This window comes from Cygnus olor, chromosome 1 (genome assembly GCF_009769625.2).
Source record: "Cygnus olor isolate bCygOlo1 chromosome 1, bCygOlo1.pri.v2, whole genome shotgun sequence".
In the NCBI taxonomy this organism is placed as follows: domain Eukaryota; kingdom Metazoa; phylum Chordata; class Aves; order Anseriformes; family Anatidae; genus Cygnus; species Cygnus olor.
In genome coordinates, this window is record NC_049169.1 from 78,678,149 (window position 1) to 78,696,299 (window position 18,151).

Here is an 18,151-nt window from a genome sequence, read left to right on the forward strand (position 1 = left end):
CTCCTGCCCCTCGCAGGTAGGGCCCGCAGCGTGGGCCCGGCCCGGGCTCGGCTCCCCGCAGCGCCGCGCTGCTGACTGGGCTCCGGCCCCGGCCAAGGGCAGAGGCCCCGGCGGCTCAGGGCTGCGTTTGAACTCTGGACGCCTCGTTGTTTTCCTCCCCGCTTGGCTCGCTGGCGTCTTGTGACTTTTATGGCCTGTCACGGAGGAAGGGAAGGCGAGATACCTGCCCGCTGCACGCTTCCCTTCTCGTCCCCGCGGACCCCTGCTGCTGCAGCAGCTCTGGCGGCAACTTCGGTGCCCCAAACAACCTGTCGGGGGGCTTTCCAGCTCCCAAGGCTGTGGCTTGACCCACCACCTGTTCTATCCATGTGCTTGATGCTTTCATCTATTTACAGAAGTTGGATGAGACCCTGGATCAAACCTAGCAGGGAGTGCAGGGGCAGGGGAGGAGATCTGAGCTCCACTCATCTGTGTGAAGAAAGGCTTGCCAAGGAGCTGCTAGATACAGATGCTGTTGACTTGTCCTTGAACCGCTTGCCCATTCCTCGCTGACCAAGCCACATCTGTAACATGCTGCCAAGAGTTTTGTGACATGATGCTCTTATGTTTTGGAGTTTCTCACAACCTACATGGCTTGTTAGAGGTGGCTTGGATAAGGGCAGAGTCCTTTTAAAGAGTTGCATGGGAGGGAGGTGTCTTGGTTTGGAGGAATAATGTATGGATGACCCAGATTTCAGAAGTGCAACTGAATTGGGTGAGGAGGAGGCATCTGTAAATCAGGTTTGAAGTTGTTCCAAATCTGAATTATTCTTAATTCTCAATTACTGTTAATGTTTGGAACAGTTCAGCTGGCCACGTAGAACCTCATTTTGCCAGTTCACAGCTTAGGGTAGTATTTGTAGTGCTATCTGCACAGCAGCCCAGAGGTCTTGATAAATCTGTCAGTGAAGTTATATGCTGTAATTGCTAATGGCAGTAGTGGACTAGGCCTGAGCTTGGTGCTCCTGCTGAAGCCCCCCGTTCTTGGTGTCTGAAACAGCGGGATTTGGATGCTTCTTCTGGAAACCTCTCCTACATCCTGAAAGACTTTGCTGGTAGGAGCCGTTCCTTGGGTCTTGTTTTACTTCATCCTGCTAAATTTAGATGGATATTCTTGTTTTTGTTCCTTGAGTCCTCTCCTTTCTTACAGATTGCTTTTTTCAAATGCCTTCTAGAGGTAAAGAGCCACAGTTTGCTATGGCCTTTGTTTGTTTTAATAGACTGAAGTCTGGTTTAAAGTGGGCTGATTTATTCAGTTTGTATTCATGTAAATTATGTTCAGTCTCCATGGCTATTCCAGGCAAAATTTCAGGAATTGTTGGTAAGGGAATTCAAATTCATAATTGGATCCCCCCCCCCCCCCCCAATGAATATTTGATTCTAAGAGTATTATCCTTTCTGTCATCTGGTATCTCTCCAACCTGATGTTTGTTTACTGGGTACTGTTCAGCTACATTATAGATAGTTTATTTTAATAGTTGTACCTGATAAACTTTTAATTCTGTTCAACTTTGCAGCTCCTCACTGAACTCCTGTTGTATCATTTAATGAAGTACTTACAAGTGACTTCAGTGCAAGTATAGCTGTGCTCCATTGTTTCAGCACTTGGGCCATACAGAGAGAAATTGTCTCCGTCTTCTGCAAGGTGATTGTATGGTGGACGTTCATACTATCAGCATTTGGGGGCAGATACTGTACTCTGACCCCTGGCAGATATTTACATTCGCAGCTGGTTATCACTGCATCAGATTCAAACTTCTATTACCCAGTCTTGATTTCAAGATACCAAGTGATATCTTGTCTACACTGGTTCCCCAGGTAAATTATTCCAATGGCTGATTACCCTCACTAATTTCTTATCTGAATCTGTCCAGCCTGGTTCCTAGCCACAAAGTCTTGCTACAAATCTTCGTGACAGGTTAAAGAGCCTGTTGCTGCCAGGATGACACATTCCAGCAAAAAGGTGGCCTATTGTATTGCAAGTTTACAGCTGTTATCCATGCTAACCTCTTACTTCTGGCAATAGACAATTGTGGAACTGTAGTCATGGAATGGCTGGTGTGATATAGAGTGACAGCTAAGTGCTTATGGCTGCGGGGACTGCTGAGATGGGGATTTCAGAGAAATGGGGTTGAATAACTTTAATTGTTTGGATTGTGGCTTCATATGGTGTTTAATCCAGTGTAACTACAGGCTACTTCTGAAAGACTGATCCAGTTCCTCTCATCCAGTCCTGCCTGTGAGCTCCTGGTGCTTCCTTTGTATCAGATCTAGTGATTGAGCAGGAATGAATCAGTTCAATCATTGCTCCAACTGAAAATTAACCCCCTTCCCCAAACAACAAAAAAAATGTCTCGGTGGCCAGGTAGTGCTAGGTCTGATGCAGAAGGATAGCTTGCAGCTGGGCATGACAGACATGGAGATAGCAGCCCATCCCTGTGCTGGATTAGATGCAAGAAGGAATCGTACGTTTAGTCCTTATATTTCTGGGCTGAGGTAAACAGGCTTTGGTTGCACAAATCCTCTCAGCTGGCACTGCCATTGAAAGAAGCTGTTGTGCCTACTCTTTGTCATCCATGTCAGTTTCCCAGGCTGGCCCGTTGTGCGGCCACATGTGTGCTTATATGTCGGAAGAGAAAGGGCAGCATGGGGGTGGGAATAAGGAGGGCAGGGGATGGGACAGTGTCAGCTTATGACAGGCTTAAACTAGTTTCACCTATGACAGGTGAAACTAAGACTTGAGGTACAGTAATTGTCACAAACACACCTTACCTTAAACCTTCATGGAAGCTAATTTTTTTAAAAATATTCCCTTTAAAGCAGGTATGTGGGAACAGCTGCCCAGATTTACTCATTAGCACAGGTTAACTCAGTTGCTTGACTTGGAAGAACTCTGGGTGTTGTCAAGCCTGTGTTTAGGTCAGCTCATTTCAGGTCTATGGTCAAGAAGCATGTGTGGAAGTTAGACCTGGTGTGGGAAAGAGCACATAACGTACAAAGAAGGTCTGTGCCTTGTCTGTGATGTATTGATACCTGTGAAAGCTTAATGAGTGCAAAAAAAGTTGGTTGCTAATGCATTTGGTTATTCTAGATGTGAAGTTTTCAGTTGTTTCCAATGCCTAAGCGGGTAAGGTACCTGTTTTGGGAAAGCTTCATTAACTTGGTCTCTTCTATTGAAGATTTCTTGATGATTCCAGATTTCTTGATCTTCTGGTGGAAATAATAGATAGGGAATGGGTTTTGTCCCAGCAAACTGTTTTAAACACTGTTCCATCAAGTGCAATGCTACGTATTGCAGGGGATGTAGAGCAGAGCCTGTGGTGAAGACTGGTTTTGAGCTCACAGTTCAGGGGTTGGATTACAGCTAGGTGATGATAAAGAAGAAATCCCTATGACTTTAGTGAGAGTTCAGTGGGAGGAATATTGGTTTTGATAGTGGGAAAAATGTAGAAGGGGGAAAGGTGCTTACCCTGACATGTGTATGTAAATAGACACACATATGTAGATATATACAAAATAGAGGGTGTTTCTCTGTGAGAAGAGGTTGAGGTGGAGTGGCTATAGAAACTGTAATTGGATAGCGTACAAAAAGTGAACTGGAGTGGGAGGAAACACGTGAACTTGCTGCTCAGAGAATACTGCATTAAAGCAGAGTTGGCCATAAATTAACTTCCTGAGGCTGTATCCTATTTGCAGTAAGTCACGTAGAAATATGTGATGACTAGAGCCACGAAAATATTCAGATGTTGCGCTAACTCTTTGTAGTCTCAAATCAAACATTTAGGTGCATGTAAATTCTCAGTGTGTGAGAACTGGCCTCGTTGGTGCTTAGACATAGCATGGGTGTCCCCGCCCCAGAGCATACGCAAAACTTTCCAAATCCTTATCAGGGTCATGCCAAGGTGCACGGTGGGATTCATAAACTTAGAGGTCCCTTGCGTGTGCCACCTATATGCAGAGCACAGTCGTACGCATGCTGGTGAGATTGAGCATTGCACAGAGTGAGACTGGTGTGGAGGAGCTCTGGGGAGGAGAGGTGGGGAACGACTGTCACTTTACTGATGAATCCAACAGCAGAGTTTGAAGTTTCAAAATATTCTAGTCTAGGGGAGGAAGGATTATGATTACAGTACTAGAAATTGGGATTCAGGTTCCTTCCCTATAGTAGATGAAACTAGAGTTGGAAGATCTACTTCATCTACTAGAGTAGATGAAGTAGAGTTGGGAGTATCTCTGTGTTCCAGGTAACCGACATATCAGTGGAAAAATTGGTACACAAGATTGAAGAGCATACTCCTCACAAATGGTGCTTCCCCCGCCCCCCCCCCCCAAAAAAAAAAAAAAAAGTCTCAAAATACTGAGTATATGGGAGGCAGAAAGCAAATGACCACTGGACCTGTTTACAGAAGACTGTTAAAGGATATGTGAAATTCTCCTCAGTCCAAAGCAGGAAGTGTCTCTGCCTGAGGGAGCAGAAGATCCTGGTCATGTCAGGTAGGATTGTTTTAGGTCACAGAAGCCCTGAGATAATAAGCTGACGCATGGTGCAAGGCCTGAGGTGGGCCGGGAGCAGACCTGTAACCTCTTGGACACGGCCATTGTTCGCAGCTGCCACAAGGTGGCTGTAATGGCTATGCTTGCATATGCACCTAATGATAGATACACAAACCAGTGTTAAACTAACACATAGAGACTAATGGGAGCAGGGGTGCTTTGCCCTCAGTGTTGCTGAGAAGCTACAAAAAATCAGTGTATGTAAGTTTTATAGTATATACCCTTTATATTCACAAAAAATGACAGGTCTGATGATCAAAAGTGCCTGCAAATGTTCTTTGAACAGTATAATTCTTAAGTAGACCCTTACATCTTTGTTACAGTTTCCTGCCCTGCCAGGAGGTGCTAGTGGAAACCTTGTAAAGGTACACCAGTAAGAGTACAGCTTTGCTGGTATGCTTCATTTCACAGGAGAAGGAAGGATGTTCCAGTCATGCTGGTGTCTAGCAAAGCTCTGATGCCATGGCCATGTCTTTAGTGGGACTGGGCTGTAAGCAAAATCCTTCTGGCATGGGTTAAGCCCAGGCTGCTGTTTGTACACACGAATTGTACTGTAGATATTCCATAGTACAGGTGTCTGAGGGTAACTCTAACCCTGTGAAATGTAATCTAGCTGCAACATTTGAACCAGCCTCCTTTCTAAAGCACTCAGAGATCACTATCTGTGTTTACAGGTGAGGACTGTCAGGTTGCATAGCAGCAAAGTTGAGAAGGTGTGGTGTGTGTGTTTCCCCTCTGGATTTACAGAAGAACAGATGTTCCAGCCCTGCATGACAGGAAAGGTGTCTCACTGGACAATATTTAGAACAACGAGGGTTAGGTCCTGATTGTTGGTATTGTACATGGCTCAAATAAATCTTCCTATTGTCTGCTGCCTCTCTGCATCTATTTTTCCATAACTTGCTTTGCACATGGAAGTATTTCGGGCTTGAGCCTAGGTACCCTCTAGCTCATGGATCTTATGGGTATTTTTAGCAATACATTTCTCTCTCCCTTTCGGCATCTCCCCAAGGAAAGGTGTTTTCTCTTGGAAAAGTATGTTTCACATGTAGGCAAGAAGAGGCTCAGGATGGGTGGGGGGGGCAGCACTGAGAAGGCTGCAGTACAGTGCACAGCCCTGCTAGGACTATACATTATGAAAAAAAACGTGGGGGACAAAGAGAGGATGTTGTGGGAAGACAGGTGAAAAGAAGTGGGAGTACTATTTTGATACTAAATTGTGGGTTTCTGTATTTTCATAAAAGCACAAGTGATCTAGAGAGACTGGTACATGGCCCCCCCAAGCCACCTAATGCCTTTTTAACACTGTCTAACTGGCCCTGTTTTGAATGGCAGGGAATACATTACTGCACTGTCACTCTCTTCCTCATCCGCGGGTACTTCTGCTGTCTTGCTATGGAGCTCGTATCAGTCAGTCTGTCCTGTGCCATCAGGGAAGGCGGCCTTCCTCTGGCGTTCCTCGTGTCATCCACCTTATCATTCTGCACATTGAGTAAAACAAGCTGTTTCCTTCTTGAGAGGTGCAAAGAAAAGAGCATGAGCAACTTAAACATAAGGTGGAGCAATGACTGTGTCTTTTGCTGGAAGAGCAAGGCTGGGCATGCCAATTATGTCACCATACTGTGTGCTGTGACAAGTCACACGGGAGGGTCCGGCCATAAAAAGCTGCCTAAAATTGTGGCTGCATGTATGGAAAAATGGCAGCTGAGTTGCCCAGTGGGCATTATCTGATATATTGGAGGCCTTTCCCTTAGTTCTATATGCAGCATCACGTTTTCCTGTTTGGGTGCTAAGTGTATAATAATAGTGATATCAAAGGCATGAGAATACACATTGGAGTGTAAAAGTGGGAAAATGGAAAAAATCTAGCTCTTTAATACTCATAGCAAAATAGCTTTAAGGAAAAAAGTTTAACAAGAAGGTGGTAGATTTAATGGATCGCATGTGCACTGAAAACTGTCATTAATAGAAATCTCAAGTTCAGCAAGACAATATGAAGGCAATTCTGCCCTGAAAAATATGTTTTACTGGTACGTTTCATTTTATAAGTTATTTTAAAAGGCAGCGTTGCACAAAGTTTGATTGTGACAATGGAAAAGAATGAACAAAGTGCATTTTCGGGGGGAGGGGGGGGAGAAATGGTACTAACAGATGTAGGAGCCAAATACAGAAGTGTTGAGGCAAGCATGTGCAAAAGTATCAGCTGTGTTCTGTTTGTTTGCTTGCTTTTTCTTTGTTATCCCATGTAATACTGAAAATAAAGCTGAATTTCTCCAGTTTATAAACACAGTGTTATGACACAGAAGAACTCTCCAATATATATTATTACTTCAGTAATATGCTGTCTTGGAATAGTTGTCAGAGGACCTGGTGGAATTGCAATTTTGTGCTGAAGGTAAGCAGTAATCCTGAGTCAAGAGTTTAAGAACAGGTTCCTAAAATTAAGTACCTGAATCCATTCAGAAACAGTTAGATAAGCATAGCCTGACTGAACAATTTCAATGTTGCCAACATTATTTTTTTCCTTTATCACAAGTAATTCTGTCTGTGGGCTTCTTAAAACCACAGCTTCAGAATTAACAGATGATGTGAGAGTAACAGTAGAAGGGGGAGTGTTGGATTTTGGTGGCGTTTTGTTTTATTTTTCATCCAAGAAATCCTTTAGCTGTCTTGATTGTAGGGGAAGGCTTGAAACGGGACATAAGAACCTGAAAGTTCCTAAAGCAGAAGGCTTAAAAAAGCAACCACCCAAGCTTCCTTTGTCTTGAACAAGAGATTTTAAAAATAAATAAATTTAGTGTGTGGATAGGTGAGGCCTGACCTGTGCACCTGATTTCAAGCACTTGTTTGTAAAGATTTGGTTTTCAAGAACAGTTCGGTGGAGATACTTGCTTTGGGCTTAGATAGCAAGAAATATCTGATGCCATGTGTCCTAAGCTCATAAAATTGTCAGAATTATAGAAAGGGACTCGTGTGAATGTGGACATGGTGAGAAACAGGCAACTGTGGATACCTGACATACCTAAGGTTATGGGGCAGGTCCTTTCATTGACTGGACTGTGAGATGGGTATAGCACAGGTGTGAAACAAGGCTAACAGTGATCCAGAAGAATGAGCTGAAACAACTAATTTGGGACACTACTTTGTGTGAAAAATGTATCTGTTGCGTGTACTAAGCATTTCTGCAGTACAAAAGGAAAATATTTTAAGAACATGTCTTGTATCTTGAAGAACTTGGAGGCAAAAGACACAGTGAAGGAACAGTATGGACAATCAGTGCACTTTTGTTGTTGAAGAGATTGACTGCAACTATAAGAGAAGTCTTACTCAAACAGATCCATAGTTTATAACAGGGCTTTGCATGTTGGGTGCTCTGAGCAGATGCTCACTGACTTATCCTCAGAGTATGTCTGAGGTAGGAGGGGTTACTGTTACCTCAGCTACAGAGATGACCCTCAGACAAGCAGAAACTGCTAGCCAAAGAGCCAGAATTAGGATTTGTGCTGGAGGAGGTCCAGGGGTAAAGGTGCAGATCTTGCTTGCCTTGAAAAAATTGCTTATCATCTAAGCCATTTGTAGATCCTTTCTTTAATGAATGGCAGCAGTGAGGAATTGCAGGAGGGGGAGCTCCTGCTATCCTAATCTATGCATTCTTGTTTCAGCCTGTATTATGTAACTGATGTTCACTATTATCCTTTGTGGACCCATTAGCTTGAAATTTCTGCGTGACTGCAACTGTTCACGAGCTGTAACTGTTAGCAGAGGCCCAACTTGAAACAGCAGTCTTATGGGTGCATCTTTACCCTAATAGAAGGTGATAAATGCTAGCAGAGCAGGAGTATACAGACGTTTGGAGTGCAGGGTGTTCCCCTATTTCAGACAAAAGTAGTAATGCTGATAATTCCTGCTGTAGGTATAGCTGTGATCACACCTTCTCTACCATGATTGTTTCTTGAGAGCAGACCTACAATGACCTGTCATACCTCTTGTGTATGAGAGCGACAGGGTTGATTTGCCACGTCATGACATGTGTCACTATTCTTCAGCCCTGTGGCAGGGAGTCATAGCCAGATACAATTGTTAGCTCTGCTGAATCCGACACCAAGCAAAGACAAAGCCATTGCCTGTGAAACACTGGCAGGACTGGGGTTGTTAAACCCTCCTGTCCTGCTTTGCTGCCCCTCCTAAGCAAGGACTGCTGCCCTGGCCTCTTGCTCAGCCCACTGCAAGGGCAAGACCTCCCTTGTCTTGTCTTCAGCTGTCTGCATTGTGCCCTGCTGGGAAGGGACCTTGCAAAAATCGCTCGCCTTGTGCCCCTGCCTGGCCAGTCTGCTGTGATGTATGGGAGAGGGCAGGTGCGGGGTTCAGTAACAGTCATCAAAGATTCGTGCTTAAAGCCGGGTTCACCAAGTCTGGCAGAGGAAAGATGGAAGACCCGTTTTCAGTATGGGAGTGCCGTTGGGAAGAGAGCTCTGACTCCTCCCTCCCTCGTCAGCACGGTTCATGGACTCCCCCACCCCCTTTTCTTGTACCCTCCCAATCCTTCCCCCATCAAGCACCCCTGTTGCTCTTAGCTTTCCCAAACTGGAACAATCATACCCAACTGCACATTTTGCTCTTGCCTTTAGTGACTCCTAAGTGCAGCAAAGCAGTTTGCCATGTGCCAAGTTTGATAAACTTGTGTAGGTGAGTCTGATAGGCAGTGTCAGGAGTCACTACTGAAAGCTGCCTGTGAAGCTGAACTCTGCTGTATCTCATTGAACTTGGGAGAGATGGGATGTTTATGTGTTTGTTTATGCCCTGCTGATCAAAGCGTGTTGCAGGTAATGGGAAAGGCAGTGAGCTGAATCTTTGATTTCATTTAACTGCTGCCTGTAACTTCCCAGGGGAAGTTCCTCATTAATACTAAAGTATGCACAACCCCAATTAGCATATAGTATGTACGCTTGCGTAGGTTGGTGTATGCAAGCATATCGAGGAGTTTGCATTCCTTAGTTTGACATTATTGTGTGATCGTGTCATAAAAGAGCTAGAGGAAATCATATCAAGACTATTACACCATTAGTCATGATGACTGTTAGGAAGTGAATTGTCTTATGTTCTAATTTCTCACTGGCATACTGAAGTCATGAGCTTGGGGTGAGTTTAAGGCACAGTACTCATTTTACTCCTCTGTATCTCCTTTTGATACAGAGGTGCAGCCTGGGAGGAGAAAGAGGCAGTTCTATGTGCCATGGGGCTAAGGAAAGAGAGACTGGAGGCCAGTCAAGAGTCAGAGTCAAAAAGTTTGCCAAAAGGCCACCTGAGGATTTTAGTTGCTCGGCTAATACCTGAAGAGCCATGGAGTTGTAAAAGTGTACCATTTTAGATCTTGAAAGGTGATGATATAAAGCGGACCCTGCCCCCTCATTCTTATGCAGAAAAATGTAAATGAAGGAAGAATCTGTAATTGTTCCTTATTTGTTGAAACTCTTTTAAAAGTAGGAAAAATACTGTAATTAGTACATGATAGAGAAGCTAGTGATATTTCTAAGCTGGTATAAATTCTGTGCTGTAAAGTAATATAGAGTTGGAGCTGTGCTGCATGTGAAAGCATGTGGGGATATTTTTTGCCAATTGACAAATTAGGGGAAATATTGCTGAAACAGATCCTCAGTATTGTTGGTCTGGTCATTTTTAAGGTTGTATCTGTGAGGCTCTACAGTTTTTATTTTTTATACCGTGCTGCATTAATTACAATACTAGGGGCTAACGCTAAATTTTAAATACAGCATCATGAGCTGTAATTACTACTATAAATTTCGAAGTAAGGTAATGGTAATTGGTGAAACTAGTTATAAAAAGCATTTCATAACATTGATATATATCAGTTATACCATTTAAAATGCTACTTAATATAACTTTTTCCTGTTCATTTCAAAAGAAAACTCCACAAAAATTGCCTTCCCTCTCTCCTTCCATTTGGAATATTTCCATGCTAGACTTTGCAGAGGTTTGAGGAAATTTCCAGGACTTTTCCTAGCATCTTTTTTGTTGTTGTTGTTCCTTATTTTCACAGTGCTCGCAGGGGGCTCCTTTGAGTTGATCTAGCTTCCACACAGTGTTCATTTAGATGTAGTCCTTTATTGAGGAGAGAAAGAGCTGTCCTTGGGTCCAGGGGGTACAATAAGCAGCAACAAGAAGACAAAGAAATGTTAAAGTCTAAAATAACTGCTCCTTTGAAAATGGTTGTAAATATGATTAGATCTGTCTGGCTTCATATGTTGAATGCTTCAGACATGAAACTAGAAAAAAAAACATTGCTAGCAGAGGGTGAACAGTGGAAATGTAAAACTTCCATGCTCCCATACTTTTCATTTTTGTCCGCTCCCTCTTGTACACCTGTTCCTTAGTTTTGAGCACTTGGCAGTCATGTTCATCAAGACAGCTATGCTGGAGTGTTTGGGACTTGCTTGTAGATCCTGGGTGTGGTTTCACTATAACTTGGGTTTTGGGGTCCAGGTTTCTGCTTTCCCGCTCTCCAGGTCCTCACCTAGCTGCTTGTTCCTATCCATGCCTCGCAGTTGCTGCTGAGGCTTGTATACCTGCACGTACAGCTACTTCAGGGGGTTGATCTGACTGGAAACTAGGTAAACTAGGTATTTTTAGCCTTTTTTTTTTTTTTTTTTCCCTCCTCTAGCTTCTTAATCTGTTCTGGATTTCAGGGTGTCACGTCAAGTCTAAATTTATTAGGACGTGATTCCAGCTGGTGTTGACTAGTCTGTACAGTCAGCAACAGCAGAAGGAATTGAAGGAGCTCTACAGTGTCTTAGGACTGGACTGTAAATACATGAACGCTACAGAAAATCTGCAGATACCTAGATTTGGTCTGATGAATTTAATTATTCATCTCCGTTAACCCAGGTATACCACAGCATATTTTACTGCCAGTCTGGTATACATAGCTTACTGGATCAGATTGAAGTACTTTGCAAACGAGTTCACTGTCATTGGTCTGAACTGCTGAAAAACAGTAATCAGTTTAGAGGGGAAGGGGAGACTTGTCCTTGCTCTAATTAGTCAGGAATTAAGGTTTAACATTTTGGCTTAAAAGACTGAGATAAACCCATACAGTAAGATTTAATTTTTAAGCCATATGTTTTTTTTTTCAGGTCTTTTCCACACCCATAAAGGCCAGACATGCATTTTTCTTAATTGTAAGCCAAAATTCTCACATAACAACATGATTATAGGAAGTGGGACTATATGAAAAACAGAAAATATTGTGATACACACAATAAACCTTTTGCCGGTTGGCCATGCAGGCATTACGCTGTGAGTAACAAGTTTTCCATGTGTTTGCATTAGTACCTTCCTATTCAGCACCCACACAATTCCTGTGGCTTTGGGTGTGTGAAGCTATTTTTCCACTGGGAGAGGGAAGGGGTCCTCACTGGTGCTTTCCCACATTTACATTGCTTATAGCGATTTTTTTTTATGTCTAATAGTTTTTGCTCTCAATAGCAAACACGTCTCACTGTGCTTCTTCGATCTAAATTCACCGATTTAATTTCCAGGAAAGAATAGTTCATTCCCTGAAAAGCAAGTTTAGGGGAGGGGTTTACCAAAACCTGTTTTCCCCACAGACATCCCTATATCCCCTGTGGATGGACTTCTTTTCTCTTTAGTTGCAGCTTTCAGTACAAAGCTGCACCATTATTGCAATATTGCAAAATATTTTTGACTATGATTCAAGTGTCATAACATTTTTTTCCATATTTTTTTCACCAATCTCATTACTGGAGTCGTAAGTTAACTAAAAATGCTGTGGGGAACTAAGGCTGGAAACATCTGGAAGCATGCATTCTGAAGGCACAAAATGAGGGCAAATGAGTTCAAGATATTTTTTTTGAAAATTCTTTTTTAGTTGCTATCTTGTGATATGTTGATACCACAATATTTTATTCATATTGCCGGTTGATGGTACTACCAGTGTTGAAGCCAGATACATGGCACAGGTTTTTGCTGTAGGCATGCCAGCCATGGCTGATGAAGTTGTGCTGGTAGAAGTTGTTAGTGTGGTATGAGGTACCAGGGCAGTTTTGTCGCTATTACTAGGAACTGTTTCAGTTGCATAGAATATGCTTCACTTATATTGATACAAAAAGAGCATTTTACCAGTACCTTCATGGCGGGGTGTGTTTTGCTGTATAGATTACAGTCCTCCTGTACTGCTAAAATATTTCAACTTTGTATTTTCCATCCTGTAGGGATCTGATGGCTATTGCTACTGGAAAGAAGAAATCTTAATGTTTTCTAGAGGGAACTTGATCCAGCTGTTAAAGAGGGTATATCAAGTGTTTGCCAAGAACATCAGACGTGATAGCTTAGGAGGACCTTTCTGCAGGGGAGGACAGTTTGTTCAGTTCAGTCTGCTGAATATTGTTCATCCTTATCTGTCCGTATAGTTTAACTGTGCTCAGGACTCGTACAGGTAACGTGACAACAGCTGTGCTCAGCAATGGTTCCACTGAGCAGTCTGGGCAAGGCCAAGCTTTCAAGTGTGTTTCCAAGTCCTTTGATGTTTTAATGGCATTTGCATCTGTCAAAATGGTTTGGTGCAAACATTAACATTCTTTAATCTGAAACTCAAAAACAGCAGCGTGGGATTCTGGCTCGTTTCTGTAGCACAGTAAGAGACTGAAATTTCTGCAGCTAGCTGGAGAATCTCTCCCATCTACGTCCTGAATTACTTAGTTTAAAGAGAAACTGGGAGCTACTCTAGCTTATAGCAAACCTTATGTCCAGGAATGGATGTAACGTGCCTCTAGCAGACAAGACTGTATATCATAGCATACATCTCAGACGTCTGTGCTTCCTTTTGGCTCCAGATGCTTATCTCAGTTGTCTCTATATCCCCGAAGTTTGTAGAGAGACCTGCATAGAGCAGCCACCAGTGACTCTGTACATTCCTTTCACTGAGGGAGTTCTTCCTCTGTCAGTCCAGTAGTATCAACTGTCATTCTACTAAGCTACAGCAGTGAGCATTACATGCTGTTCCTGTACTAGAAGACTGCAAAACATCAAAGCTTATCCAGTGCTTTTATGAATATAAAACTTAAGCTCTGCTTAAAATGAACCAATTTTCCTGATATACAGGTGGCCCCATTTATCTTAAGACTGAATCATTTTTGTTGCCTCTGAGAAATACAATGTTCAATCCAAGCTGTGGGCTTCATTCACTGTTTGGTGAATGTTCAGCAGCTATTTCTGAGGTGAAATTTTGTACTACTAATTTTATTTCTTTGGTATTTTTTTGATTTAGCATTAAATATTATAATTCATTTAAGTGGCAACAAATATATGATGAGTATCCTTCTTCTGTCAGTTAGTGAATCATTTGATAATTAATATGCTCAGTGTATCTTGAGTGTGACTACCAGTAGTGGAAAATAGTGAGATGCTACTGGGAGTGTTAAAAGTCAGCAAACTCTTTGCATCTGTGTGCCAGGGAAGGCTTATTCACTTTCCTGAGGTTCAGCAGCAGCTCAGATGTATTTTCCAGGAGATCAGATACCATTGACAGGTTCAATTTTAACCCCCTGCCCAAAACATAGAGGCGGCAGCTATTTTCCAGGGTAGTAATAGCATGTAGGCTTTTTTAGCACAGCAGTAGACTCTACATTATTTTGCTTCATGCTTTTCGTATTACCTCTCTTATTCTTTATGTTCCTTCCTCTGACAAGCTCCAAGTCAGCTCTTCATACCCTTAAAACCATCTCTGAGTAATGTTATTTTCCTCCTTCATTCTTATCTCTAGTGTGCCCTGTGTAATCTTCTCCTGAGCTCAGGAGTTTTGACCCCACTACTTCACCTCTCTTAACAGGCTGTTCAGTGATAGAACTGAGCGGTGGCCTGGCATCCTTCCCCCACCCCGAGGCACACGTGCAGTAGGGCCTCTCATACACGATGGGGGAATTGAGCTGAGGAAACGCATCAGTGCGTGACATTGAGTAGCTATATGGGTGCCTTCCTGGGGAACAGCACAATAAAAGTACAGACTTGGTGGGGCAGGCTTTGTGCTAGCACAGCCCTGGGTGCTGTAGTGAGTCCTCTCCTGAGCGCCTAACCAAACGGAAGGATGGCGTGGCCTCCAGGTAGAGGTGGCAGCTCTGGTGGCAATTTTCCTACGCAGGTAGCTCTGGATTTTGTGTGGAAGAAGGCAGACTCTGAGCAAGCCTCTGCCATCCTGACTCCTTTTGAAATGTATCTGAACTGTGTGACAGCCCAAGCACCCATCCACCACCCTCCAGGGTCGCCAGCCACTCCAAAGGAGACACAGCGGGGCCTGGGGCCTCTGGTGGGCCCAGCACACAACCCAACTGGCAGTGCGTGTTGGTGCAGGTCCAGTCGAGAGGCCTGTAATTGCAGGGCAGGGCTTTCTCAGCCGGGAGGGTGTTTACAACAGCATGGGTGTGTGTGCCTTGTGTTCCCACTGCTCTGCCCTAGCACAGCTGCCGGGGCCCACGGGGAGCGCACCCAGCTCCTCCACCAGGGGAAGGCAAGGAGGGCATGGAAGGCTGGGCTCATCCCTGGTTTGGCAGGAGGAGGGTCTCTGGGCTTGTCTAACTCTGGGTTTTCTTAGGATTAGCACTCTACTTAATTCTGCGGAGGTATTGCACCTTGTTTCCTGGCTAACTGAAGGGCTTGTCTGTGCTTGATAGCACTCGTCATTTCTCCTTTTTTTGTTTGGTGGAGGAGGCAGGGAAGGAGGATGAGGTACTTGCTATTTAAAACCAGAAGAGTTTGTCGTCTCTGTCTAGGTGAAATTGACCCACGCTGAAAGGAATTGTGATACTAACAGGGTTTTCTTTAGTCTGGGAAATCTGTGGATAGACGTGTACCGTCATAGGAATTGCTTTGTCCACTAGTGCTTTCACTGCTATCCCATTTTGCTTAGTTGGCCACCTTCTTCACCCTTCCCCTCTCAAATTTTGTGCTCCCTGCTGCAGTACAACTGAGTACTACCCCTTTGTTTTCATGCTGGTTTACAGTTCCTTGCACCCTCTCAACATTCCAGTTTGCAGTGAGTTTGCACCCAGCATCACCTATATTGCTTTGCACTGTTGCATGCACGTGAGCTCTGAAGTGCTGGATTTTTAGATCCTTTTGGCAGAAAAGTGTGGCTAGCTCTGTCTACACAGGGGCCATCAGACCACCTCATTTGAGAATTTCAGTCAGAACAACACACAATCTAGAGGGATGTGGAAAGACTAGCAGCCGCAACAGTGGTAGGGGTGAAGATTCTGGGAGAGTTTGCATAGCCTGCAAAACCCTGGCATTTGCCAGAGAGGCTGCTGCATGCTTGTCTGTTGTGTTACTAACCTTACTGCAAACACTAATTGAAAGTTTACGTTAGCCAGCCCAGCTCCTGGGAGTCTCCTGGGCCATCTCTGGTAGAGAACCAAGCTGGCTTGTAGTTGGAGCATAAGTTGTCAGTGCTCCGTAGGCATTTCTGAAGTAACTGCTGGTATGTAGCTTTGCTCTATGTGACTGCTACGGGTGTGGTCAGCGTTGTACTGGGGTACGGGTTGTACAGGGTTGTATTATTTTCTCTCCATCTCCATGCAATCCATCTCTATGAAATTGTTATTGCAGAGACATGTCTTTCGCTACAGGACACCAGCCTTCAAGCAGAAGCTTGACTGTTTTCCTCACCAGATGCACAGGGCCCCCTCCACAGTGTATCTAGAAAGTTTGCCTGTCCCTTCTCCTAAGTCACTTCCCAAAGCTTCTCTCTTCTTTTCTGTGAGGTGTGCAAAACACCTGGCAGTAATATGATGAAACAGATCTCACTTGGCAGCTTCCAGTGTTCATACACTCTGCACCTCCCTCTACCCAGCTGTCTCCCAGTATCATCATGGAACTTTGCCAGGTACAACTTTAAACTCGTCCTTTCACCTGTCCAAATCCCTTGCCAACAGAGCCAGAGAAGTGGAATCTGGGTCTTTGAGCTTGATACAAGGAAATTCAGTGTTTACAACTGTAATAGATCACTGAGCAACAGTTGTTCTTCCTCTTTAAAAAGTGTGGGCTTGAGTTTGAGGATCTTGCTATTCAGACCTTTCTAGACCATCCCATAAAGGTTTATTAGTAGTAAACTTTCCTTAGCCATCAGCCTGTGTCTAGGACCACCAATCTCCCTAAACAGTCTGTCTGCTCTTGGGGAGCCCATTTTTTAAAACAGGCTGTATTAGGTATGGTAGCAGTGTTTTTCTAGTCATGTAGCAGGGGACACTTGAGTTATATAGCAGGAAGGGCTAAGAACAGTGTAGCGTGAATAATCTGGCATGACCATCTAGCCTTTTTTTTTTTTTTTTTTTTTTTTTAGGAGGGTACGTACGCATATCTCTGGGGGATGACTTAGGTGAAATTGATCCTGCCTTGGACAAGGTGACCTCTTCCAAGGTTATGACCTTGCTGCTTTACGGGCTTTCCTGAGCTCTACATTTCTTTGCTGGAATGTCTTCCTGACAGTATTCATGTGCAATCGTATTAAAAGACGATTTATCAGCACTGAGAGCAGTAAGATATGGCAGAAGTCCTCTGGGAACTTTCTGAAATGACATATCCCTTTGAAACATACTGTTTATTGAAATTATAAATATTTACACCTACACTCAATTTTAAAAAATTCAAAATGCTGAATAATCCTGTTTTGGTCTGTTTTTTGGGGGGGAAAAATAACTAATGAACTCAATTATTTGTCCATTTTTCTAAGCTTTAAGATGATGAACATCCCCATGCAACTGCATCAGGAGAGGTTCAGCCTGAACGTTACGAAAAGGTTCTTCACCAAGAGGGTGACTGGGTACTGGAACAGGCTTCCCAAGAAACTGGTCATAGCACCAAGCTTTATGGAGTTCAAGAAGCATTTGTACAACACTCTCAGACATATGGTCTGATTTTTGGGTAGCCCTTTGTGGATTGAGGAGTTGGACTTGAGTCAGCAATGTGCCCTTGTGGCCAAGAAGGTCAATGGTATCCTGAGGCTCATTTGGAAAAAATGTTGACAGCAGGTCAAGGGAGGTGATCCTGCCCTTCTGCTGAGTCCTGGTGAGGCCTCACTGGAGTATTGTGTCCAGTTCTGGGCTCCCCAGTACAAAAGGGGACGTGGGGCTGCTGGAGTGAGTCCAGAGGAGGGTTGCAAAGGTGATTAGAGGACTGGAGCTCTTGTTGTATGAGGACAGGCTGAGAGAACTGGGCCTGTTTAGCCTGGAAATGGGAAGACTGAAGGGAGACCTCATCAATATGTATAAATATCTGAGGGGAGGGTGTCAAGAGGATGGAGCCGGTCTCTTTTCAGTTGTGCCCACAGACAGGATGAGAAGCAACGGGCACAAACTGAAGCACAGGAGGTTCTGGCTGAATATGGAAGGACACTTCCTTACTGTGAGGGTGACAGCACTGGGACAGGCTGCCCAGAGAGGTTGTGGAGTCTCCTTCTCTGGAGATATTCAAAACCCGCCTGGATGACATCCTGTGCAACGTGCAGGATGACATCCTGCACAGATGACAT

At 43.9% G+C, this 18,151-nt stretch overlaps 1 protein-coding gene across 2 annotated transcripts in view; it reads left to right on the forward strand.

The window, feature by feature from the left end:
* Positions 1 to 18,151, forward strand: part of ARHGEF5 (Rho guanine nucleotide exchange factor 5) — a 38,081-nt gene that overhangs the window by 864 nt on the left and 19,066 nt on the right. The gene's annotated exons all lie outside the window — the stretch shown is intronic.